Consider the following 25363-nt stretch of genomic DNA (forward strand, 5'->3'; position numbering starts at 1 on the left):
GACAACAATTGTAATGTGCCGCCGCCGCCGCCGCCGACCAGACGTGGATCGTTTATAAATTACCGAACCCGGGTTAACCCTGAACAATCCTATACATACACACAAAGCTTTTAGTCTAAAGTTTTCAGCGTCCACCCTTCGGATTTGGAACCTTCGCCCGAGGGTAGCAAAGGGATGCCGTGAATGGGGTAATATCCATTGTGGGAAAAAAAAGAAATCGTCACCCGAACGGATTTGTAATGTGCTTAGGCTTACGCATAGAAAACTATAAGCAAATTTCGACCCGGCAAATAACGTGCAATACTCGGTAGACAGTTTCGTTTCGACTTCGGTGTTTTACCCGCGCAAATAGGTCCAAGGGGCACTGCGACTTGGAGTTTTGCAAGCACTAATAGTGATTCATGTGATTTTTTGGGTCGTCCGTTACAAGCACCAATTAGATATATTATGTTATTATAATATCTTTCGTTAGCTGGTCCAAAATATTTGCACGCGTTAAAGGAATAAGAAAAAAACACTTTGAATAATATTCGAGTATACACGGTATAGACACGCCTGTTTTTGACAAGGCGAATCGTTTGAAGTTTGGTTTCGGCACGCGCTTTTCACTCGCCTAAGTACGACAACGATCAAGATTATTCCCCGTGACCATACAATGCGCACCGCAAACCCCTTTTCAAGATTTTGTTTGACAAAACTGTCGGAGGGTGAAAAATTCATTTTTTTCCCTCCGGTTCATAATAGAAAGACTGGGGGTTTTTTTTAAGACCCTGTTTTGTGCTCGGCAAACGATCGAATTAACACCTAGGGTCTTTGTTTCTTCGGCCTATTCATTTATTTTTAAACGCTCCGAATAATACATACTGTAATACCTTATCTTGCACTATAAAATATAACACGGTTTTAAAATGTACAGCGTTAATCTGAATATTATAAATGATTTTTCTAAATTATATAATACATATGAGCAATAAGTACAGTATCTATGTTAATATTAGACAACAACCCAATTTTGTTATCTCATCTAGCCTACAGGGCTATTCAAGAATCATCGTCGACCCCCTAACATGGGCCGGCTAGGTAACATGTTAATTGAAATGAACCGATTATATCGCAGAAACGACTTATATTGTAACGTTTTTATGATCTTTAGAAACACCTAAAAAAACTGTATTTTTTTTTTACTTATATTTTCTGCTCTAAATGGAATTTTCGAATCATTACTAATAGTTTAGGTAGTTATTAACAAATGGGGTACAATTTATATAAATAGTCGTCAATTTTAATAAAAGTTTTTAATAATTTTATTTTTTAATATTAGAGAACCAAATTAAAAATAACGTTTGCTTCTAATAAATTGTACTTGTTGTATTTGTTTAGAATTAGACCTTCTCGCCAATATCATAATGTTATGAATTTATAATAATACACTTGTTACATACCTTTATGTACCTACATTTTATTAGGTGGTACTAGTGTGTATAGGAACATTTCTTATAAGTGCATATTTGAAAAAATTCAATAGACCATTATAAAAAAATTTGATAGAATATACTATCTACCAATTACCCAAGCTACACAATAATATTTGTATTTCAAAATGAGTTATTATGTTGAAAATTATAAATCCTTGTAGATTGTTATTGGACTGTTTTTATGAAAATCAAAATAGAGTTAAAAAAAAAATCAAGTGAATGAAATAAGCTCGAGTTAAACGAATTGTTTCTTCTTCATTCTTATTTATAATAAAAAAACTGAAATAATAATCTTTTATAAAAGAAAAGTATATACATATTCTTCTATAAAAGTTTATAAAGTTGTTTTATTTAAAATAAAATTGAGTTCTTAGAACGAAATATAACTAAATACATTAAACAACTTTAAGTTTTATAAGTAGACCGTTACATTATTATTTACATAAAATTACATTACTTCGTAGAAACTCGTCAGTCGCGAGTACAAGTTTATTACGGTCATTTTTATACGTCCAGGTGTAAAACTTCCAACTAAAAACATGGCAATTTTTTAAATTATTTTTCTCCTAAATTTTCCTGTTCACAATAAACAGAAATCTAATAAACGGATCGTACGGCTTTTTAAAAAATTAATTTGTATAGTAACTAGGTATGTGTTGTTGTGAAAGAATATAATAATACAGCATGATAAAAATACGATTTTTATTTAATGGATATTCTATATAATTATTTTGCTATTTTAAAAGTGTATTAACAATTAATAACGTAAAATAAATAATATACTATGCAGACTGCTGCAAATTTGAACACAATTAGGGTTATTGAAACTGTGTACCTAATAGTTACTGTTATTTGAATTTACCAAAATTCACAATTAGCCCATATTATATATAATATATATGTATATTCATATGTTCATAGGCGTCGTTAAATAGGCGGGCCTGTAAAGTTCATATTCTTAAAAACTCCCTAAGGCTACCGAAAAATATCAGCAACTATTGTGCAAGCGAGATTTTTCGTACCCAAGTTCTGTAAGACAACGAACAATTTTGAAGGGTCTGAACCTCTCAAGCCTCACCTCACCTAACAACGCTTACCATCATGTTATTAGCTTAGCCACATTTTGTCAATAATATTAATATGAGTGATATTAATTATCAGCGTTAAAATATTTTCGTCTTAGCAATGTTCCACTCTTGAATGTTCTGTGTTTATTTTCTGCTGTTTCTTGTAATTATTGCGGTTTTCCAATTGTAATCAAAAAACTAAATATTGTAACAATCACGGAAAACTTAACCCTCGCGAATCGCACGAAAAACTGTAATATCCACTCCCCCAGTGTTTTAGACACAGCGGCTGTCGCGACCAAAAGAGGGGGAATTGTAGAGTGAAATTAATTTCCACAGTGGGTTATTAATTCTCCGTGATCCCTTTGCGCTTTAGTATCAATAGCACTGGCCCTTTGGCCCCGACAAAATGTCAATATGACATTTTTTTTTCCACCCGGAAATCCATCATTATTGTCATTATTAGTGTATCGTTCATCACCGTTGATCCGCCACAACGGTATTTTAATGAAAATCATGTTTACCATCCGACTATGTATAAAATATAAATAGACAGTAGCCAACAAACGGATACAGTACCACCACTTGGGAGCCATGTTACAAAAAAATATCAAAAACGACCTAATGTTTAGATTAAAATATTAGTATCAATAGTTTATGCATAGGTCAGATTTAAGTTATCATCAGTTATAAGTTATAACTGTTTGACAATCTAATAAATATCAGTTAAAGCTTTTAAAGTATAAGTTTGAATTTAATCGGCTACTGTTATTAAACTATTATTTCAAAATGACATTTGACAAACAATTTTGTTAACTCCCAGTTGTCGGATGTACTCTTCAATGTAATGTGCTTAGATGTTATGTTCCTATTTTCCACTTAAACAACTGGGCTGATTTTTTTAATTTATTTATGCAATTTCAGAAAATACTCTATGTAGGTTTTAATTGTATATAAAAACAATAAAACATGGTAATTGAGACTAAAACAAAATTTACTGTTCGAAAATACTTAGGTATGGACTATTCTGGGTACTTGAATTGTTAAGTAATAAATATTGGTTTTTTATTTCTTTCGATTTAAAACATAGAGTAAACAATTATTGCGAATTATATTATTGGATAAAGGTTTTTACAAACATATAATTTGTACCTACCTACGAACTGAGTTGAATTTATATCCAAATAAAAAAAAATGCGTTCTATTTATATTAGAGTGGGATTTTTTTTTATTGTTTGGCGTTTTTAATTTATTCCATCCGCCGGATTTAATTGCCGGGTCCCTGGGGCCGGCTCACCTTTCAGATAATACCGAACCCGAGGGACACTGCAGGTTGAACACGGTAGACTCGGTGGTAATTGCGTGTACTATTATACAGCGAATAGCATGCGGCTGTACCAGTGCGAATAAAACAAACAGCCGATCAAAAACATAATATCGTGGAAAAAAATTCAAAGAAAGCATGGAAAATTGCCAGTAAACATAGTACATGCATAGTTTTTTTTTATTTTTTTACCCGGAAAACCGCAAAGGATAACGAATAAAACACACTTTTGGCTCTATAGCTTTGAGCTTTATATTTATATATATATATATATATATGAATGTACACATTAAGATCTGCTAAAGTAGTAATGCTGTGGTGGCGGAGTAGCACCATGAAAACATAATGGCGGCTATTTTAAAAATATTTATGACGCAATTCGGTCGGAGAAAAAACCGGATGTAAGACAATAAAAATGTACGACTCTTGTGACCGGCGGGTAGAGGGGGTAGTTTTTTTCACAAACCGTTTTTGTTTTCCTATAGGTGTTTAGCCGAGGGTGAAGATTTATCGCGCTATAGCGTGCAAGTGCAAATGTCAGTGTGCATGTGTGTGTGTGTGTGTATGCACATTGGCAATCCTCATCGGGAATACGTGTAGAATAATACTTTATTGTTTGTATATTCTATATACTATCAGAGAGAACGGTGATAAATATTAGAAAATTTGCACGCCTGGGCTCGGTATCTGGTAACCGGTATATTTCCCAAGTGCTGAGACTTTAGGATTGACGCTGGCTGTTGTTTTTAAGGTCAATGAGTACCAATAATTAGTATTCAAGTCTTTCAAATACTTGATGTTTGAGGGAAAAAACGACCAACCGAAAATGTCGATATTATGACCATAGTATATGCGATACTGTAACGCATTGTAAATGTATTTTATAAATAAATATTGTTGTACCAAGATGTAACCTTATAGGTGTACAATGCATTGTTATTTATAGATGCATCGAGATTTTGTGTCAATGCCCATCTTGGATACAATAATATAATATACATTGTATATAACTTGTTTTTCTATAAAAAGTATTTTTGCATACATTTTTTTTTTTACACAAATTTCCATTGTTTTTATCGTATTTAATATTAACGATTAAATGGAAATATTTTATTTTTGCCATTCTGGTCATACTAAAGTTTATAATAGGTAACAAATATCTAGCAGAAATGCCGGTAATACAATAAACGTTATCATTTAATAAGTAAATGGTTGTTTATATTTATATTATATTAACTGGTATTCTCCTAGAATCATATTTTCGGTTTTTTTCAAAATACCATTTGAATAAAACGATAAAATATAAAACACGTTACTTTAGATTTTTATCTTTTGAGTACATAATATTGTGGTTTTTGAGTGCCGTGCGATTGCGGAACTCTGAAAAACGACGAACGCATTCATTATGGGCCAATGCGATTTTTATGATTTGAAAACGCTAATGGGTACTGCGATATCATATTACTGTACATGTTGCCGCAATTAAAAGTCGGTGACTGTAATATGCTGATAGAATATAGCGAAAACTTAATGTGTATAAAGACCAAGGCGACGACGACACAGTTCATCGTCAAGGCGGAAATTACGGTAAAACGTTTTAACTTTTGCCCAAATAACGCAACCCCGGTCGGAGATGTAAGTATGTAACGCGTATACGCTTTAACGTACACGTCCATTTCCATCCATTAGTCAGCTCGAGGGGCTCCAAGTCATTGAAACGCACACTCTCAATGAACTGCTTGTGTACACGAGTGTTTCATGCGAAACCCAAATCCGAGTCATCCACATCTCTATCTCATCGTCACTGTTTGTAATATTTTCCTGACAAATTAAGGTTGGTCCATTTTCCGTTCTACGCCCCGCTAATTAATTCACTGGCAGTATAAGTGCGTTTTTATGTAGAAACTGAGTTTGTACATCAAGAGACAGCTAATAGGCTTTATCGCAGAGTGTGTAAATATTGGAAGCCGACGATTTAGAATTCTGTTGTACCTGTATTGTATATATGAAACGTCGTTTCTGTAAAATTGTAAATAAAGTATTTCTTTGTTTTTACACGTTAATTGAAATATGAGTGCATAGTATACTAGCAAATCACATAGTTAAAAGTTACAGTAGTGTGTTAAAAGTTACACCTCGACCAAGAGGGTAAAAATGGGTTTGCTGACATAAGAACTATGACAGATGGGTATGTTTACTAGTTGAAAATTAATAATGTAAAAGGTTAGCAGAGCAATTTATCTAGAGACTGTTATACAAGACTCACTCGGTGTGAGTATATTATATTATATAACCGTATATAAACCGCCGTCTACCGTGAAAGCATTTCGCTTTATTGTTTTTCTCGAGACGTCTTTATATAAAACGATCCAGACCAACCTCTAACGTACCTACACCAATCCATTAAAGAGCGGTAAGGCGCGCGACAGTTATCATAACCGTATTACAAACACTTTCACCGAACAAATCTTACCCCTGTCAAACATTTAGCCGGGATTTCATTGATAATACAATAAGTGTGCATACGTTTTATTTTTTTTTACAAATAAAAAATGTCATTTAACGGAATGCCGTTTATTATAATATAAACAAAGCTCGGAGATTCGAAATGTTTTTTTTATTTTATTTGTTACCTCCGACAGTAAACGAAAGAGCGTTTTTTTTTATTCTTATTTATTGTTATAAAATATATTTTCTAGAGTGAACAGATTATGTAAAATTATTTTTTCCCTCGCCCTGGTTCCTTAAGGATATTTTTGTTTTTGTTTCCATATCCTAACGGCGGGTGTACCGACAATACGACTTGAGCAATATCTCCGAGCCCATGTAATAAATTTACATAATTAGATAAAACTCGAAAGCAACGCAGACTTAAATTAATTGTTTTATTAAACCTAATGTTGTCGGGATATCTCTGCAGTCGGTGTAGCGAATCCGTCGAGGCGGCGACAACGATACGGCAATTAAAGACGCCCGTAGCAGTTATTTTAAATTAACGGCCTTTCCGCTACAGACTTATGGTTTGTTCTGATATATTATAATTGCTGGAGATAGTTTGATGACATGACCGTGCACAAAGATGCTCTTCGTATCAAAATTGCAAAAATTACCACCGTGTGAAACGATCCACTCGATGCCCTGAACGTTCTGTGATCTATTTCAATAATTATAATATCATGTTGGACAGGTTCAGATTTTTGAAATATAAATTTAGACGGCGTGACAGTTATCATTGACTTATTTCAGTAAACCAATCTATTGTATAATAATTTGTCGTGACGTTGTGGCATAGTTGTGGCACCGTCTGGCCAACAGCAATAATAATAAACACTGGCAACAGCAGTAATATTATTATGAGTCTGCGTCAACTCAGCAGCACTTGCCACTTTATTACAATGATGAACGATACTGGTAATAATAATAGTATTATTAAGATTATATTTTAGTACGGTCGACGCCTATTATGTGTTTTTGGCTACTCAGCGTGCCTAACCAACGTGGTTATATTTTTATAGGATGTCTTAATTTTTAAGATCGAATAATTATTGAACTAATTGAGTCAAACAATGTGTGCTCTCTCTCAATAAATGCCGGCGGTTATTTTTTGGAATCTGTCATCGTTAAAAAAGTTAAGATCATTTTTATAGTTTGTCTACAAAGATGGAGGAGTCCTCTTGTTGTGTAAATTTGTTCACTTATCAGGTCTTCAGTATCCACACGTTACTCATTAGGCTGCAACTTTGATCGGCTTAAATTTGACGTCTATAAACTCTATGCGTGATCATTTTGAACTTGCCTCCCTACTTTGGACTTGTCAATCAAAGAGAGATTGGTTCACCAAACGAATGCTCGCTAATGTCACATGATAATATTGTCTTCGTGGAAAGATCTAACTGTATGCCGGTTGTTAATCTTACTGCAAAATTTAAACCTTTGATCAAATGTAATTATTTTGTCTCTTTTGTTATGTTCCTGCAACCGACATCCTATCATGTCTACAGCACTGCACAGGATTCCAGAGACGGGATTAATTAATAAGTAATATTATTTATTTTGTATTCCATTATTTATCCTTAAGTCGATTCGACTTAAGTGATTCACCCATTAGCACACTAGCACACTTTCTAGGTCGTACACAAATATTGTTCGGAATTAACAAAAAGTGCTATAAACAGATTTTAATTAATTTTTTATTTTTACTTTAATTATTTACAACTATGTAATAATATTATAGGTTTCCTTTGCCACATATGAACATATTTTTCAATTAATAGGATCTGAAAAGAACCTCCTGTCCAGTGTAGGTTCTAAAGACATATTTTGGCATGCAAGGAGTAAAGAATTTCCATTTGATCTTTGATTTTAAATTGGTGGAGTAGTATTGCAGTTGGCCCCAAAATCATCTTCAAATAACTATGTGGGTAATATGGCCTGAACGTAGTTAATAATTAGTACTTGTTATCTTGTAAAAGTTGTTGTCCGGCAATATCTCATTAATGTTTCAGTCAGGTACTACATGAAATTTTTTATCAACATTTTTCGCCAATTATTTACCCTGTAGGTACTACATCATCGCATTGTTATAATATACACTATTGTTTGTCTATATTTTCTCTTGTTGCATTTTATTATTTCGTTGATGATAATATTCGTGATTTATATACATGCACACACTACCGGGAAATTCAAAATTATTAATGGTTTCCATCCCTCTGTAAATATATATAGCATTATTCATACAAATAATAATATCATATATTGACTGTGCACACGGTCCGATTGCTGCGAACCCTCTGCGCGAACACCGCACATATAACATAATATAATATATACAAACAACAGTTGTACGACTTATTACCTACGGTCACTGCGAATAACAATGGTAATCATTTTAAAGTACATCGCACGTATAGCCATGCCGTTATAATTGTATTCTTGTGTATCAGATAATAGACCAGCGAATAGGGTTGGTTGCGCATTATCGCCAGCCAACGGAGGAGAAACGGATGACTACAATACAATAATAGAACAAACGTATTATAATTATGTTTTATTAAACAATTATTTTATATACTCAAAATATATGCAATACATTTTTATTTTACGATTTCATATTTTACAATTTTAGTCATTCGATTGACATGATATCATATTATTATGATGAGCACAGTATGAAAGCATATTTACAAAAAAAAAAAAAGAATACACTTATAACCCCAATAGTCAGTTGAAATCGCCCAATAACAATAACAATAATATGCATATCTCTGTTGTTCTAGATCAATAATTGTAATCTGCAAGGTTTTGCTCGCTGCAAATGCTCGTTTATTTATTATTTCAGGTATTATAATAATATAGTATATGTATAGAATTTTGCATAAAAATTAAAACTCACATTTTTATTCGTATTCATTTTCTAGTAATCCTTTTGGGCTTATGATATTATTTTGTCGGGCGAAGGGCAGCCAATATTATGTTATTTATTCGTGTTTTCCAACTCTACTTCGGCGATCATAGTTAATCAGTGCGTTTTTGCATATACTTATACATAACAGTTGCACGTTTATAATATGCCATTATAGTAACTAATAATAAATACGACTCTCAGAAAAACTAGATTGGACCGTTCGGCGAGATCGGATAATAATCGGCTAAGGCCAAAACTCGCGCACAAAATAGTATAGCTGCATAATCTGTTCATTAATTAGTCCCTATGATATATATATTGTATTATGTTATTATGTGTACACCATTCGCGCTATTCGTTGACGTTGTGTGTACCGTGACGTTAATGTGTATAACGATTTATAGAACCGCGTAGAGGTGTATATACTTAGAGGTGAGCGCGTGTGTAGATATATAATTAAGTGGGAACTTTTCGATTCCCCCGGTAACACTATATCTAACGGGTTTGCACCTGAGCGATCGTTTGGAGACTTTTCTCGATGGTCGATTAGTGTGGTGATTTATAGAGATTGATCGGAACGGCTTGAATCCGTGAAAAAACTTTTATCCATATTATCCTTCGGACCGGGGGGAATAAAAAAGCTACAAACATTTTCCCAATATCCTCTTAATTAATTAATGGGCGCCATTCGCGTTATGTTTGCGCGCAGAAACAACATAATATAATATTATAGGTACGCACTTTTTGGCCGCAAAGCACGTACGCCGTTTTATATTAAATTTTAATAATATCATAATAACAATATAAACTATAAAAGTCGTTATACGCGACGGATGTTGGTTTAATTAAACGACTGCGGTGGTGGTGGGCCGTGTGTCGGGCAACGAGCAGCACTCTCTGATGTTATTGGTCGTTTAACGCAATAAAGGCAAAGAAAATGCCAACCCGTGTAATTGTGCAGTATTAATTTATACACACACATACAGGCGACACCCTAACGTATTTAGTCGCACTTTCCACCCTTAAACGTGAGCAAGCTATCGAGCGTGTGTGTGTGTGTTAAACGCGAGTATTGTGCGAAACACAAAAAAAAAAAAAGTGTAATATTTGTACAATGCGCCCCAAACAATAAGTCCTGATTTTTTAGAACGTTCTTATAGTTCACACTGCGGCCCGTTCAAAGGGGAAAAACGAGTTGGTATTTTTTGCGTTGTTCCCTTTAACTATATTAAAAAAAAAAAAAAACCGAATATAACGCTTGTACTCTAAATGCAGTTCTTGCGTGTAATTTGTTCTATATGTATATCAAATAAGGAAGAAAAAAAAAAGCAAGTACACTTATTAATTTACACAGCGATCGCTGCGCGTGAAATGGAAAAAATAAACACGAGATTTACCTAGTATTGATTTAATTATTCTACGAGTCCATTAGGTGTGATACATGTTTAAAAAAATATTTATATTTAAATATAAACATTTAAAATGCCGCCGATAAAAAAAATTGTGTTTAAATATTTAAAATCGTGTCGTTGACTTCTAATTCTCTCATGCCGTCGTGGTAAGTATCTATTAGTTAGTATACATAATACAATTATCATACTGATCCAGAGTCATAGGGAAAATGATGGTCAAAATTCTATGTAAAAATGTATCTAGGAATCCGAAGTTTGAGATAATAAGTAGTCGAAAAAAAATAGAAGGAATTTTGATTGAATACTTGGAGTTAAACAAATCTATAAGAATGTTTTGTGTTAATCGCTTTTACACGATTTCAACATAAGTCACATTAATTAAATTTGTGTATACAACTCAAAACATGTTTGAAGAAGCTATTGAAATATTAGAAAGGGCTTATAATAGGTAAATAAAATCTTGCATCAATAAAGTATACTTACATTGGTATATAGTTACTGTATAACGTTTTGAGCACTGGTAAAATAGATACATCTTATAACTAAACTGATAGCTAGAAATCATAATATTTTAATTATTATTTTATTCAAGTTCCCTACAGCTATATATACTACATAAGCTCACTTATCTGTTCACTTGTCGTGATCATTGATAATGCGAAAACGCGTGAAAACTTGTTCGGAAAACCGCTAAAAGTTTTTAATCCTTTTCTCGGGGTAATACATTGTACGGTAGACGCGTCCCGGCAATAAGTCGTTAACGCAGAACAAACACATTAATAACGACGTGCAATGAACTACTCTATTTTGCTAATAGCTTATAAAGAAAAGAAATTTGTTTTCTACTTTCTACTTTTCGGAAATGGACGTACATTCAAGTCTAAAACATCACCAGGTCTCGCAAGTTCTTCTTTAACTTTAATTCCTTGTAATGCGTTTATTTTCTAATAGTTTTATCTGGTCGTCGTTTTTTTTATACCATTATTATTACTATTATCGATTCTATGCGAAACAGCATTACCTACTTTGTTGCTCGAAGGTTGTTCGTTTGGACAAATGGTTTGATAATCCATTTCGTTTTAACTTATCAAACTGACTACACAGAATAGCTACGACATTTGCGCAAATGCATTAAACGTGCACAACAATTTCAAAAAGCATTGTACGGTTGGTTACTATATTTTTAACTCGACACTAAGATGTACTGTCGATGAAACGACGTGAACGTTATTTGCCTTTAAGTAGTGTACAGAAGCAGCTTTGGTAAAAATATTGATGTTTTCCCTACGTGGAAACTTGAAGGAATTCTGGCTAGTAATTATCTCGTAAGAGTTTTGGGCCGAGTACATTTTTTATGACTTTCAACAACTCATCGGGTGCTACTGAAAACTCCGATCAAAGTATTTGTAAATAAAATAAGGGCCTTCCAATACGAGACGGAGAACTTAATCAATTTCTTTGCGTGAACTTTGCAAATCCCACGCGATTGTGTAATTGTATCCCAAGTTTCCCGCCGAGAGTTTAGCACTTTCGTCAAAATATATAAGTATATACCAGGATCGGTCTTTTCTGATTTTTAATTACTTTGAGTGTCTAAGCTCAAACGCCCTCGGTAGGCATTGCGGTAAGCTCTCTTTTCTTGTTAAGGTGCTCGTTTAATTATTTTCAGTAAGTATTTTTTTTTTCATATTTGCACTAAAACGCGCGTTACTCGATATTATGTAAACTATCCAACTTGATCAATAATTTTTTGTACACATATATATATCTTAGAATATTATAACCGACGAATTATTTGCATATTTACAAAAGGCGAATACACAACAAATCAACGTCGGCGTGTCGATTGCGAACGTTTAAAGTGTTAAGAAATTTGATAAGATGCTGCGTTGGATACGCGGGTAATGGAAAAACATAATCCTTACCGACTCGGCGTCAGGCAAGGTAATAAATTTGGAAATTTCAAAACGGGGAAAAAACAATAAGTTCAAAAAGCTGACAACGCGCGACGACGACGGTGACATCCGCTATTTCGATATACGACCCGCGGAAAACTCTGTAGTGCAATGATTTACCGGTTGTGTGCCGGTGCTAGTGACATGATCGAATGGGGAGTACAAGAGTGCAAGGGAAACGCAAAAAAAAAATGTATAAAACAGACTCAGACAGTATTGTAAGTGTCACCGCCTTTAGTAAAAATGCGAGCAAACAATATGACTTGTGATTTGGACGTATTGCCGGTCGGTCAGGATGCAAACGCGGTTGCCACAAGAATGCAAGGATTATGTTTTCCCGCCGTTGAATAAGACATGGAATCGACTGGCGGCAGAGAGCCGTTTTTATGCTCGACCTGTGCTTGTATATAAATTATTCATATCGCGCTTGCTGTACCCCAACCTTTGGGCACCATCAATATTCGATGTGTATTATTTAAGTAAAAATAACAAGCCGCGTGGGTATGCGTAAGCCGCCACCGTTGCCGTCCCATAAGAGAACCAGGACGTGTACTCGCATCTTTTACAACACATACTATAATAGAGCATGGCGCATAGTATTCTACAGTACAGCAATTATTGATGTAGGCCCAAAACTGTGTTTAACTATATTGTAACTGAAGGGGCGAATGAAAGTGTTAGGATATATTACACGGTTTAGCAAAATATTAAACAGTTGAATGTGCGTTGAGCTTAAAAGTTAAAAAAGTTCCTGGCATTTGAATACATATATTGACTAAAATGTTGCCTCCTAAACAGTTTTGAAATTGTCAGTTAACCTTTTTAATCCACTGACCCCTTCAACTGTTTTTTCCTGAGTATAACCATCGCAAGGATGTTTATCTAATGTAGTCAATCATGATAAAGTTGTATGATATAGTTAAACAAATTAAAAAGTGATTACAACTATCGTTCAAATAAATTGGTGAAAAAATCGAAATGAATTCAGAGTTTCAAATTTTCAAGTGGTACTTTTGGCGCTCTCACGAGGGCGTCAATGTAGATAGTTTATGGACCCAGCGCTGCTGCGCTCTATCAGTGCAAGTTCACCCTTTAGGCGAGCTTTTCACCGCATGAAAGCGTTACTCGTTACCAAAGCTCTCTAGTTAAAATAAAAATAAACGCTCATTTGGTGCTCTCCTTATTAAATCTTTTAAAAATGATCGCTGATTTACCAAGTCCATTCCAGTTTTGTCCGATAGATAAGATGATATTATCTAATTGTTATTTTAATTTAGAAGTATTATATTAAATGTTTGAAAAGAGTAAAATTATATATTTTAACACCAACATTATAAGGTCGAGTGGCATTTATCAATTCTTAAACATTATAAAACATATGTATATTCTACGAAAAATTGCGCATCATGAATTTTGACCTTTAACGTTATTTTTAATTTCAACGATAAAACATTATTTAGTCGATAATTAAAAAATACACAATCGCTATAACTTTAGTAAGTCTTTTGTTGCATATTGACGCTTACAAATTCTTAGTAATTAATTTGCACCAAGTTACAAAATATTCTTAAGATTTAAAAAAAAACAGATTCCAAACTTATGAACAATACCAATATTGTGTATTTATTTTCCCGTTTAAATCACTATCGCGTTTGACTTATCGAAAATTGGATATAATCTATTTTAACAACGAGTTAAACGAAATAAATATACATTTTTTTGATTTGTGAACTTAAGCGTGCCTACTGAATGAATAATTTTTTTATCCCGAGGGGTCGTGAAAAGAGTATAACTCTTCTGAGATCATATATAAGTGACAATCGTAATCGACGTGTACGTTAAGTCCCAGGAGAGTGGCTTTCGGCTAAATCGATATCCCAACCCCTTCGTCAAACGGTGATGAGCCGGGATGTTGATTTAAGTATTGCGCGTTGTTTTTGTTTTTCTATACAACCAATATTGTGCAAACATAATATATTATATATATATTATAATATATCTCTGATCTAAAGCATGCTCCTCCAGCGAGAATTATATGAGTGTAGCCACTTGACAATCATACATACACCGTCGGAGGGTCACACTTTGTCTATTAGTAGAAAAAACGACGCAAGCGACCAATAATAATTGTATTGGGCCCCTCGGGTGTTAGATTTTTTTATCCCGACCCGATTCGAATCAATAGATGTCAATATATTACTGAAGGGTTTACGCTCAGCCTCTAACCGGAAAGAACGACGTTATGTGTATTAACGCACAGTATGACATATAGTCTAGATTTAATTGCAATCGCAAATCCAATATATTTGTTGTATGCATGTCTATTTATTAAAAGGAACCAAAACCGAAAAATATTACCCAACGCTGAAATACTGTGTTGACTTGTCGAAAGAAGACTTGTACAAAGAAAATCTCTAATGATGTATGCCTGTGTATAAGTACTTCATCAAGACGCCATGCCATAGACTAAAAGAAACATAATGATAAGACAAATTGCAAGTTGGAGTGGATAAGTTGAGTTTCTGAACAAACACACTTTGTGCAGTGAAGTTGTCTGGTGGTTCTTATAACCAGTTAATAATTTATAAATGCCAAAGGGTAAGGTGTTTTCATTATGCCTAACCGTCTTGGAAACTATTTGTGCGTTTTTATATTACTCTATTTTAGCTTCGACGCGAAGATATAATATTATTTTGAATTTTTTTTATAAAAGACAACTATTGAAATAAAAAGCACAGACCACAGTAATAATAAATAATAATGAATAATATTGAATATCTTAAAGTTATCTAGATATATGATAATATATTATAAACGAAGTTAATGTTCGCTGGTATGTAAATAATTATATTGGTATTATAATTTCAATATGAAATTACAACGTCGAGTTATTTTTACTGAACTGAATTGTCATTTAAGCCTTTGTTTTGTGAAAGCGGCATCAATAAAGTAAAACTCTATACATCTGTCGTACAGTTGATTCTAAACCATCATTCTAATATCATCGATATTATTATCAAACGTTTGACCTAAATAGCGTTGGATTGCAAACGAAAATCAATAGACCTTTGCGCATTAATAAATTATAGTTTATAAAACATGCTCTACCTATACATATGTTATTATTGCGATGACACCCAGTTTATGTGCACACCCTTTTCTCGTAAATTAACGATATTTTTTTCGTTCGCGGAAGAGCTATTATACTGTGCTGTTACAAAGTTAATTTCCGTATCAAATCGCCTCACTGAAATTTTTTTTTTTTTTTTGTACGAGTTTGCTTGATATAAAAAAATACAATTTCGATATTTTATTATATTATAAATTCTACGGGTTTTGACTGAAAATTTTTTTTTACTACATAAATGTGTAAAAAAAAAAACATCCACTTGTATGAACCCCTATTTAAATCCTATCCGTTATCGAGAGCACAATATGACGAGGTATAAGCGCGAGGGCGACGTACCGTATGATCATAATAACACATCACACACACACACACCACGAGGGTTGCATTAAAATCTATTAATCTGGATTAACTTGGTCCTGTCTGCAAAAGCATTTCCTCTCTCCCGGTTCTTGTTTCCCTTTATCTCTCTCCCACTCCCACTCTTTTCCTATGCCTCTCCTGTCACTGTTATCGTGGCTGCAATATGTGCGTAGACATTGCGTCTCGCCCCCCCCTCCCCATTTTAATAGTGTTTAATCCTTTGCATTGCTATGGCTCGGTAGTATACGCGGGTTTACACGGCAGTTAAGTGGAATACACAAAAAAAAAAAAAGAATCTCTACATTTAATGTAATATATTTATCCAAAACTATTGTACTGCGCGTAGGGGTGCACGGCCGTCTCGTAGCCTCCGGCTCGGCGTTGCAATCGACCGGTTCAGTCAATCAAACGTCACCGTGACCCGTTGTTTGTACAGTGTACTTATGTGTATAATGTTATATATTATATATATATATATTTGATATTATAACGTTCTGATCGATACACGTATGGGAATATTTGTATGAAACTCGTGTGACCCACGTGTGCTTGCCTCCACGGTTATCACCACCACCACCATAAACCCTGCCCTCGCCACAGCCCCCCGGACTGGTCGTGGCGATTTAACACGAACATTCCATTATCTCAGTCAACAGTATACGAGAGCCGGCGGTCCACGGCCACGACCACCGCCACTACCCAGGGGACTCATTCCCCCGGGGGCTGTGACCTCCCCGGCTAACCCCAATAACCCCACCCCGTCCGCGAATACCCCTATATTATTCCAAATTTGATATTATTGTGTATGAGGTCCCCGCGCGGCGTCATATTCAAACGTGTTAGCGCGACAACACTGTTATTAGAGACCGAAGTTTGTGCGAGTGTGTGTTTATATGTAAGAGCCAGACAAAAGGAATCGCTCCCCTAAACGAATTTTCCACCGCCGTGATTGTGTATTCTTTTAGGTTCGAGGGTCCTTTGTATTTTTTTTCTCTCCGCAATTGAACGTTCGGTCCACGTGCTAAGAACCACAATCCGGTAAGTGTTACCTACAACATTTTCATCAACGGATTTTGATGGGTCTCCACGCTTATTATCCGATAATTATGATGTTATGCGTTATAAGACAAACCTGGGAAGTGTTACGGTTCTTATGCAAGATTCCCATTGCAATGGATTGTATCTAATTGGTGCCGTCAACTGACGTGGAATATTGTGTCTAAATATCAGCGAACAATGCAACTATGATTTACCAAAATGGCGGGTGGTGTGCCTAACCGTTTTTTATTGAACTCTAGGTGCGAAAAAGTTTTTTTTTTTTTTTTTTAAAAACCGATAAATATGAAAATTAAGTCGTTGCGCGGTAGCAGAAAGTTCATAAGCCGGCGACTGCGGGTAGTTATAATATATTATTATTATTATTATTATAACACCGTAGCAGCACGTATCAAAAGCATTTTAGCGGGAAAATAAAAGCCGAAAAAAAATCGACGACAAGCGAAACGTGTTATAATAATTTTGCGTTAACGTTGTGTCAAATAATATAATACACATATTTTTTATTTTAAATATTATATTACTAATGATTTACGAACAGCAAAACAATATAATATACAGCGTTCGTACGCCGGTGACATTATTATTGTTATTATTTTGCTAGGCGAACGGTATTACCCGAGAAATTCAATATTTATTTTCTAACAATATGCATAAATAGCATATTTCACTGAAGTGGTGAACTTATAAAAAAAAGAAACGGGTATATGGGTTTTCGAAGCGACAAAACATGAACTTAACTCGACGAGACTCAGTTACGGTACAGAACACAATAAGATAATATAATAAAAAAAATACACGTACTCTCGGCTACGTCGAGCGATTCGATTTACTTACCGGTGTAGAAAAATCATTAGCTTTGTTCGGTTTGCATACACATATGACGATGGCAATGTGGAGAAAAGTGCGAAAAAATAAATAAAAACAATAACGGTACAAAGTGGATTTTTATATTATTATTATTGTATGTAATAATCGAGAAGAGCCCATTTGTAATGCAATGGCTTTCTTCGTTTCGGAAACGTTCTCTTCTCTCCTTCTGTGTACCCAGGGAAGGCGTTTGTGTGACGTGTGTGTGCAAAAAAAAAAAAAGGCCAAAGAAGAACCGAAACTTTTATTTAATTTCGTCGCAAAAGAAATGGAAAAAGTTTACCTCGAAAAGTATGGCGGTAGCCGGACCGACAGGAAAATACCTAACACGTAATTTGATGTTATTATTTTCATTTTTTTCTTGTCTACTTCTAAGGTAGAGTGACAAAGCAGTGGTAAAAAAAAAAACAAAAAAACCGCCTAACCTTATTTGTTGAAAATACAAATATTTCTGTGCAAAAGGGCCAACGTCAATTTTGAGCATAAACGAATTAAGTAAAGCTTAGCCTTGAATTCTCGACCATCTAAAAATGTATTGTTTACTATTAAAAACAAATGTAAAAAAATGCAAAAATTAACCTGTTGGTCATAGCGTTTCCGATCTCGTGGTCAGACTAAGGAAATCAACGTCCTAATCAACAGCTGTGTAGACCGATAGCCCCAAGGCTCATAAAACAAATTAAAAGTGTATATTTTGTACATTTCTAAAAATAATACGTACCCAAATAGCAAATCGGAACATTGATATTTTTAAAAATATTTAAATTATTATATTTTTTACAAAATATTTGTGTGATAGTTAAGATAAATAATGTTTAAAAAAGTTTAAAAATTAACTTTGGTGGATTATTTTGGAAATATTTATAAAAACATTTTGAATAATATCGTCATTGAAATGTGTCTACAATATTTCAGTTAGGATAGTTTAAAAATATTTTTACTTGAATTTAGTAAGCATATTCTGGAAATATTAGAATTATATTTTTGTTTCACATCAACATCCTATTTATATACTTTGATAAAAATGACACTCTTTGAGGCCAAAAAAATGAAAATACTTATGAAGAGTTTGGTAGAAAATTAACATAAAGCCTAATGGAAAATAAAAACGTTAAAGCTTATTTTCCGAAAAATACAAAAAGCGAGATTGACCTAAAGGGTCAAGACGGATTTTCAAAGTACAATTTTTCAGTCGAGCCGAAGGGAATTGGAAAGCCCGCCTTATGTGAACGCTTCTCGCTTGTGCGCGCTCATGAACTACTCTTATGGCAGTTTCTAAAACTGCTGCCGTTTGGCGATAAAAAACTAATTTAAAACAAAACCCATTGTTACCGATTTGTTCGCGTGTTACAAGTCACTTGAGCTCAAAGCACGTTCGAACACGTGGAATTACCTAGTTAATTAGGTCAGAATCTATAGCCGGCGCCGTTGAGTGTTCTATTAAACGAGTCTCTCTCGATATCGAAAACGCCAAAATAATATGTGCATGTTTTTAAGTTGCTACAAAAGTAGCACGTAATACCTAATTGCCCAAGTTTAACCGCCCAAACGAATCGCAGCGTTTTAATATATTCATTAGCTCTCAGGTACTTTTGGCCGAGTTGAAAATTGATGTGAACCGCGTCCAAAAAGAAAACGAGCGCGGTAATAATTTACACTTACCGCCCTCCCTTCCCCCATCGCACTAGTACTTAAACTTTTCCGATTTCGGAAATTACCAAAGCGGCTAGCGCTGCGTCATGTCTACAAGTTTATAAAATTATAATGTAAATTAAACATTGACAGAGATAGTAATTAATTTTAAATTTACTTAGGAACGCGACTCAAAAAGAAGATCCCTTTTTGTCGGATTAATTACATTTTACTTCAACACTGCGGTGAGGTATGCTCAACGAGTCAATATACTACTTTACATAAAGCCCAACCTAAATTAAATTATGTGTATCATCTTAGGTTTCCGGTACTACCAATATTGCGCCGTTTCCTCGGTACAATTTTCTGTTGACATTTAATTATTCAATACGTTTGCTTTAATTATATTATAAGTTGCGCACCACTGAATTAAACTTGTGGCGAGTAAATGTAATACTTACTACTATTACTTCTTATTCTAGACCAATTGATAATATTAAACGGGAAATAGCATACATATCACTTATAAGAAGCTTTACGAACTCGTGTGAGCTTTGCTAAAAGGAAGACATACATACACTTTGAGTTGACGAGGAGCCACAACGAATCGTTTTTCTCCTATTTTGTATGTTAACAGCTGTGAACTAGGATACGACAATAATGCATTTCAGGGCTGGGCTTTCTGTAAACAGAGGTCGGTTACTTTGGCCCTTAATAGGCGAGACATTTTTATAGGTCAACATGGGACAATGAGAAGAGAAGAGAAGTATGTTATTATATTAATATTATGGCATAGCAGCTACTCGTGAACGCATATTATAAGTGATTTCACCCAATTCTAAGTGCATTCTTTCAAATCAATTTACTCGAGCTTAATCTTTAAAACGCTTATAATAAATGCAACTTTAGAGAGAGAAAAAACTTGGCCTTAGAAGATATATTTTATCTCATTAAATGCCTGCTATGGATTTTAACGACCATTGACATGCATAAAACAAATCAAATCGCTTGAATATATTTCATAAAGTTCAAAGTTATACTTAAATTCTAATAAGAAGATCATGCTACTATCACTGTACGCTTTTCGCACAATATATTATATAAACCGTTGGTTTAATTTATGTTTGAAAACTATATATACATTATACAGAACTTAACTACATAAAAAAAGGTGCATTAAACTACACAAAAAGTATGCAGTCCATCGCTCAAAGAAGAGTTATAAAATGTAAACACAATATGACTAGCACTTCTTGCGCCGGTGTCGATATTACCATCATTAATAATAGGGGTCTACCTAATACAAACTGGCAATCCTTCATAGTTTTCCCAACTTATAAACACTGCTATATGTAAAGTTCGTGTCATAAAAACATGTGCCGCTCATGATGAATAATATCATAATAATATAATCGGCCCCTGTACCATGCGTGCGAGTCCCAACACGTGTAGATCAGCGTTGGCAATTTTCTTCTATTTACATAAAATGTCATCATTAAAGAATGATGATACGTCAAACAACTGCTTAAAAAACGCTGAGCGTGAATGATTATTAACAATCACTAAACCTTTTTTTCATACGTATTTTTTGTAGAATCGAATGCTCTAACTAAGTTTTACAATACAACACAAATATGTGGAAAAAGTAGTTAAGCCGTAAGTACGATGCTATTTGTTTTTCTATGATAACTATACCTAGTTCAAACAAATTAGCGTCGTTTAATAAAAATAACCAAACAAATATTTCACTTGTCGGAAGCTTATACATTATAATTATTTATAGCGACGTAAACACACACATTATTTGACACATTTATTTCGTCTGATTTTCGTGTTGAATCGAAAACCTATTTCCATAGCATATGATAATAATATTATAGAAACATCGACGGACAATCGGTGATGGATTGAGAGATATTTGAACATTCATCAATGTACGCTGGCTGGCCCAAGTTGATGTACAGATCGGTTAATTACAAATATGGAATCCTATAAATAACCATATATCCGTTTAGTGTGTTTTGTACATCTATCATTATAGAGAGTCTACTCCATCCGTTTGGACTATAAAACGGGCTATGTTTCATTCACATTTATTTAAGTAAATTTTGACTTGAACATGGTTTTTTAGCTGAGGGCCAATCCAAAATTGGCGTGGCGTCGTGACGATAGTATTGATGGTGACATTATTTAAAAATAAAATAAGTAAGTGTAAGTGAAGGTAGGGAAGGATAAGTGGAGGAAATGGTCATTTATCAAATCTAAAAACAAGTAGAGTCAGTCGATAAGAGATGATTGATAAAAGACAGTAAATCAGTTTATCATAAGATATTATTATTCATGATCCCCAATGTCCGTTAGTCAAAGGGGAAAATGATTTAAATGATTTTTATTTTTAGATACCGAGTTGACTGAACGTTTTTAATCCTTATACCTATAATATACAAGTTTAACAAGTACGAGGAAAACGGTACGTTGCGAGATTGACAAAAAGAAAGCTATTCTCTATACGTTTTTTTTTTTATTACTGATGCGTTGTGCCGCAACAGTTTGCTGGCTCGTTCAATTATTCGCCTTTCGATTTTTGAACACATTTCGTTAAACCGTTGAACCGTGTAAACATATAGTGTCCCAGGAACCGACGTACAGACAAAGGGTAGAGTCAATTACCGAGTTGTCACAACGATGTGTCTTATAAATTATTTCCCTAGCACTACTCCTTTTGCCTGCGTGTATGTGTATCGGAATTCAGAATAAGGAAAAAAAAAACAATACAAAATCCTAGTACGACCCACGGGTTTGGGCTCCAGGAGTACGGTATAGAAAATGTTCGTTTGAATAAACATCATGGCTGATTGGTTTTTTACTCGTCTCGAACGCCCTTTCACCTGAACTTGTTTCCAACAGGGGTAGCCGTGACAAACATATGCGCCAGTGTTTGTGTAACGGGCGTGAAAACAGAGTTCTCTTTTTATTTCTATTTGAACGATCGCTTTGCCTTTGTATTTGCAACGTTTTTATTTCTCGTGTGCATGCACTCACGCCGTTTCGCTTAATCAACATAATATAGCACTGGAGCAGCTTTTTACCATCCAATTACACGTTGATAGGTAATATTATCGTTGGACCTACTTAGATAATAGTACAGGTCATTAAGAGGACGCGCTACCCATCTGTTAATATTAAGGATAGTAACATATTGGCAATTGTTGTAAAATCACCAAATTTTCTACAGTAAACGGAGGAGAACTTTGTCTGTACACCAAACTGCTTTATTTGTTGCGGCCATAAGCGTCGCACAGTCTATAAGCATGGATTAATTTCAATGCACAGTTATCTGTGATTTGACGAGGAAAACGTCACTAATACAATACACTTCCTGTTCCAACGAACTAGTGTCAAGCGCGTAACCAAAATATTTTATAAACTTTACAGAAACCCCAACGCTTTTGGTATAAGCTTCACTCAACGCATACGACTAAACTTGAGTATTCGACTCATAAAATTATCTAATATAACATTTCTACGTGTCAAACACTTTGTGTCAAGAAAAAAAATGACATTTAAGACTGAGGCGAAAATAATATCTCAACTAAAAAATTTTCTAATTCAAGTCTAAAAAACTATTAGTGGGCTCTTGAGAACACTTTTTAGTAACATTTTACATCAGCAACAATTTACACGCATAAAATATTTATTAATTATAATATTTTATTCATTATGTACAGGGTGATTCATTAAGGATAAGGCACTAATTTTCTCTTAAAATAATTGCAAATTTGTAGTGTCATCTTTCAGGAGACACTTAAGTTTTTCCTATTTTAGAATATTGTAAAATAACAAAAAAAAAAATGCTAAAAATAAGATCCAAAATTGCAATTATCTTATGAATCACCCATATTATATAGTATAATAGTAAAGAATAAAACAAACCTACCAAGTTTTAGTAGGGATTAGTACTTGTAGTACATTAATGAAAAAGAAAACTATATGATTAACTGATCACACTGGAGAGGGGTGATAAGCAGAAGGAGATCTTCTATTTTACAACTAGCATGCGATACGGGTACTTTGGTATAACAACTTTGTACTTCTAGCAATATTAGAAACAAAATAAAAACAATATAATAGTTTTTTATTACACAAAACTATTTGACTAGGTAAAACAAAAACGTTTTCTTCTTCTCCCAACTATTTGAGTCAAATCAATATAATATTGTAAAAAAATGTATTTACGATATTGCTATTATAAACCTATTACTGTTTTAGATAAGTATATAAGAGAATATATTCATACATAATGCATATTGTGAATTGATATGCGGTCATTTTTGAATAAATAAGTAAAATACTACTGAATAAAAATTGCAAAATTGGAATATAATAATACATTGACAAACAGTTTTCAAAGATCAACATTATCCATATAATTACTTTTTTTCTAAAAACTTCATGAAATATTGTAATTTCATGAGTTTTTTGGTTTTGGTTTCAGGTGATTCAACGCTGTTACTACTTGGCCGACTGAGACGGTAAGTTATTAAGCGAAAAGATAACTACAAGATAAATAATAATTAATTGTTACACGTCACGCGGTGTCATTAATATAACGACTGCAATAAGGCTCATAAAAACTATTGACATTGTTATTATGTATTTCTTATAATATTATCATTTATCACTATCATCATCATAATCATTATCATTGTTGTACAGTGGAATTTACTTGTAATTCGTGAGGGGCATAAATTATACGGTATACACGTCGGTGGGGTTGGTTTAGTCCTGTAAATATATTCTCGCAAGCACTCTCTCTATCTTTGTAACCTTCGTTAAACGACCAATAAATTAGTTGCCGGCATTATCGGTGTTTGAAACCGTTAGAGAACCAGTGAGAGTAAGAGGGTACCCTTTTTGGCTGGAAAGTATACAAGAATAAATAAATGTTCACGGAGTCAACAATCATTTCATTGTGGTTTTAAAGTGCAATTAAAAAGCCATTGGAACCTTTAACGATTGACTAGAAAATCAATAGCTAAAAAAAAAAAATATCTCAGATTTAAATGTTTTGTTTAAAATCTATCGCAAACAATTATTCTTTTATGACATACACAACTGTTGAGTTATATACAAATTTCATAAATAAATCGAATTAAATCCATCGCACTATTTTAATGGGTGACACGTCATTTTTGTTTTTTATTTGTTTTACTATATATATAAATCATTTATTTAAAATACCGCTACATTAAAAGGTTTCTTTATAAATTAATTTTTTTGAAATTTTAGATATGTTTTAGTTTAATTAAACAACTTGAATTAACTCGTGTGAATTGTAATGAATACTAATGTATTTATTCGTCTATGGTAAAGTAATGAACTTATGAAACCTAAACTTATCAAAACAAAAACATATTTGCTCACACGTCAGTTTAACAAACACGATATATGTATTTTAGTTATGACTAGTCCAAAAAGTTATTAATAAACTTTTTATAACATTTCACGATGAATTCTACCGGCTAAACAATAATATAGAGTGAACTGTTAATTAAAATAACCAAGTCGTCAAGCTGTCTGAGAAATGTGTGATTGGATTTTAATTGGTTGGTAACTAATACTTTTAACGATTTCGCCATGTACAAATTGTAGAAACATCAACAAGACTTTCCAAG

At 33.7% G+C, this 25363-nt stretch overlaps 1 protein-coding gene across 2 annotated transcripts in view; it reads left to right on the forward strand.

The window, feature by feature from the left end:
* LOC126846871 (semaphorin-2A) overlaps positions 1-25363 on the forward strand; it is a 247954-nt gene that overhangs the window by 80944 nt on the left and 141647 nt on the right. The window contains exon 4 of one of the 2 annotated variants that reach the window (XM_050586705.1): positions 24184-24220. The exons of the other annotated variant lie outside the window; for it this stretch is intronic. The gene's annotated coding sequence lies outside the window, so the exon portion shown is untranslated. The remainder of the gene's footprint in view (positions 1-24183; positions 24221-25363) is intronic. 2 annotated transcript variants of the gene reach the window in all.

Source organism: Adelges cooleyi, unplaced genomic scaffold, assembly GCF_023614345.1.
Source record: "Adelges cooleyi isolate 19-005CV unplaced genomic scaffold, UGA_ACOO_1.1 ACOO_flye_CR_arks_rails_tigmint_CR_PRNA_9, whole genome shotgun sequence".
NCBI lineage: Eukaryota > Metazoa > Arthropoda > Insecta > Hemiptera > Adelgidae > Adelges > Adelges cooleyi.